The following is a 3,548-nucleotide window of genomic DNA, read 5'->3' on the forward strand; positions in this document are numbered from 1 at the left end:
GGAGTTTTTTTTTCAAATAAACCCCCCCCCCCCCCCAGTTTTTTGCTATAGGGCATGTGCACTTGCCAAAGACAGAGACAGAGAAAGACACCGAGAGGGAAAGTGAGAAATCACTGCCCACCCCAGATGGCCACACCACAATCTCTTCTATTCCTCTCTTGGGATTTTGGGTACACATGTGCAGGCACACCTGCCACCTGGCTGGGACTCAAACCATGAAGTTGACCATATGGGATCCAGCTGCCTGAACCTCCTCCATGCCACCGCTGGCTCAGTGTTAAAATTTTAAAATATATAGAATTTTTTCATAATTACACTTTCCATGAACTTTTTAGAGCTTTTGTTTTTGTTTTTAGACAGATTTTTGCTATAGGGCAGTTGTGCTTGCTAGAGAGGCAGAGGGATAGAAAGCAAGAAATCAATTCCCAGCAGGAGATGGCCACACTCTAATCTTTTCTCTTCCATTCTCTTCTCAGGATTTTCGGCACCCACGCATACGCACTTGGCATGAGTTTCATGCCACTGGGTCCAGGACTCGAACTGCATTCAGCCATGTGGGAGTCCAGTGCCTTAACCACTATGCTGACCATACAAGGAGTTCTCACATATTATATTTTACTTATCCACTCATGAGTTGATGGACATTTGGGTTGCTTCACTTTTTGGCTATTAGGAATACGGCTACTGTGAATATTTGTATACAAGTTTCTCTGTGGACATGTTTTCTGACTTCTCCAGCATTTACTTAAGAGTGAAGCAGGTGGCATAGTGGTTAAGGCACTAGATACCACATGGCTGACCTCAGTTCGAGTCCTGGACCTGATGGCCTGCTCTCTCACTTTCTCTCCTTCTCTCTTTCTCTCCCCCCTCTCATCAAATTAAAATAAAATGAATGAATAAATAAAATTAAATTAATAATTCTTAAAAAAAAAAAAGTGTGAATTTGCAGAATTACATGGTACCTTTGGGACCAGCAGGTGGCATGGTGATTAAGGCACTGTACACTCCTACATGGCCAACTACGGTTTGCGTCTCAGACCCGGTGGCTTGCTTTCTCACAGTCTATAGGGAACTAGAGAGACTCTCCAAGTTTGACAGCAGAGAGCTGCGACTTACATCACAGAGTTGGCAAATGCCCTGTCTTACTGTCACTTGAAGAGAGTTATTCATGGAGACATTAAGCCAGAGAACTTGCTTCTGGGATTGATAGGAGAACTAAGATGGCAGATTTTGGGTGGTCAGTGCATGCTCCATCCTCCAGGAGAACCCTCTGTCATACCCTTGACTACTTGCCCCCCGAGATGATCAAAGGCCAGATGCATGATGAGAAGGTTGATCTCTGGAGTCTTGGAGTTCTTTGCTATGAATTTCTGGTTGGAAAGCCTCCTTTTGAGACAAACACATACCAGGGGACCTACAAGAGAATACCAAGAGTTGAGTATACATTCCCTGATTCTGTCACAGAGGGAGCCAGAGGCCTCATTTCTAAACCTTTTTTTTTTTTGGGGGGTTTTTGTTTTTTTTTTTTTGTTTTTGCTATAGAGCACGTGCGCTCGCTAAAAAGACAGAGACAGAGAGACAGAAAGTGAGAATCACTGCCCAGGGGGGATAGCCATGCCACAATTCCTTCTGTTCCATTCTCCTCTTGGGATCTTGGGCACGCACGCACACACACCCAGTGTGAGTTTAAGCCACTGGATCCGGGACTCAAACCGTGGTCTACTACATGGCAGTTCAGCGACATAGCCATTACGCCAACTGCTGGTCCCCATTTCCAGACTCTTAAGGCACAATCCCAGCCAGAGGCCAACTCTCAGAGAAGTTCTTGAACACCCTTGGATTACAGCCAATTCATCAAAACCAAATTGCCAAAAAGGCAAAGAATGAACCAGCAAACAGTCTTAAGAATCACGCAGGGGGGAGGAATCCTGGAGGTCGGGCTGCCGTGTAATCTGTCAGGATCATGCCACTGAGATCCATTTTACTGCTGACCATGGGCCTTTCATACAGAGCGCTCCTCGCAGTGAGACTTGATTTACTGGGCAGGCAGTGCCTCCTCTTCCCTACTCGGAGCTCCATGTTGATGAACAGGGCACTGAGGGGGAACTGGCGTCTTGATGGGGAGGCCAGGTCCAACTGTAGCTGCCTCCACAGCCTGTCTGATTGTGGAGAAAGTGATGACTGTGCCCCAACTTCATCATATAAAGAGCCATGCAATATCTTTCCAAGTACCCAGGTGTGTGTGTGTGTAACTTATTGGGTGGCTAAGCCTGACAAAGCTGTTGAAATGAATGTGATTCTTTGAAGTGTTAAAATAAAGGTTTTTGTATAGACTTGGGAAAAAATGAAAACAGAAAAAAGACACATTCTGGGAGAAATCTTTGCAACATATATCTGACAAAGGACTTGTAGCAATATAAGTAGAGAACACTCACAATTCAATATTTGGACAAATAAAAATGTTTAATTAGCAAAAGACTTGAATAGACCTTTTACAAAGGCGGACAAATGCAATAGCGAGGGAAACATACTTAACCTCATTAACCTTCACAGAAGTGCAAATAGCATTGCAGTGATGTGCCTATCACTCCTATTAGAATGGCTGGCACTAAGGAGTGACCATACTCAATCCTGACCATGCTGCGGAATAACAGGACCGTACCGTACACTGAGAGTGGAAATGGAAAATGGAAAAAAAAAACATTTTGGAAAATGGCTGGGCAGTTTGTTAAAATCACATACTTGTATGGGACCAGCAGATGGCGTAGTGGTAACATCGCAGGATTCCCATAGAGTTGACCAGGGTTCAAGTCTTGAGTCTCTGACAAGGCCTCTGTAATCGTGTCCAAAATCCCATGTGGAGAATGGAGGAGGGATTGCGATGGGGATGATTTCTCACTTTCTGTCTCTGTCTCTCTGGCGCATATATGCGTCCTCTAGCAAAAATCTCTCTAAAAGAAAAAAAGAAACAAAAATCATATACTTATATGACCCAGCAACTCTACTTCTAGCTGTTTACCCAAGAAAAATGAGAAAAGTATATCCACACAGACTTACACAGAAATGTCTTCGGAGCTTTATTCACAGTAGACTAAAGTAGAAACCACCCAAGTGTCTTATCAATAGAGAGACCGGGATAGACGGAAACCTGCTTTTTTTTTTTTTTTTTTTTCCCCTTTTCTTTTTGTTTAGTTTAGTTTGTCTTCTAGGTTCTGGAAATATTTTCTGTTTTCCCTTAGACTGAACCTACCCCAGGCGGGCAGTTTCCGTTGCTATCTCGTTCACCGAAGAGTCTGGCCACCCAGCAAACGTGCAATGATCATTTCGTGAATGAATGAAAGAATGCAGGCTTTCTTGGTTCACGAATTTGTGGCTCTCATCTCTGGGGCCTTTTTACTCCCTTACTCCTTTCCTTTCCAAACGATGCCTGGGCTAGGCCCGATGTGGTTCGCAGCCGCCCAGCCAGGGGGCACCGGCAGGTCCCCGCCGCGTCCCTCCTGGGATCCAGGCAGCGCCTGCAGCCGGAGAGCCGCGCGGAGGAATGCGCG

The 3,548-nt window shown here is 45.1% G+C and overlaps 1 pseudogene; it reads left to right on the forward strand.

Moving 5' to 3' along the window:
• LOC102490329 (aurora kinase A-like) overlaps nt 1-3,533 on the forward strand; it is an 8,080-nt pseudogene extending 4,547 nt beyond the window's left edge.
• The last annotated feature ends 15 nt before the right edge of the window (nt 3,534-3,548 follow it).

This window comes from Tupaia chinensis, unplaced genomic scaffold (genome assembly GCF_000334495.1).
Source record: "Tupaia chinensis unplaced genomic scaffold, TupChi_1.0 Scaffold000330_1, whole genome shotgun sequence".
In the NCBI taxonomy this organism is placed as follows: Eukaryota; Metazoa; Chordata; class Mammalia; order Scandentia; family Tupaiidae; genus Tupaia; species Tupaia belangeri.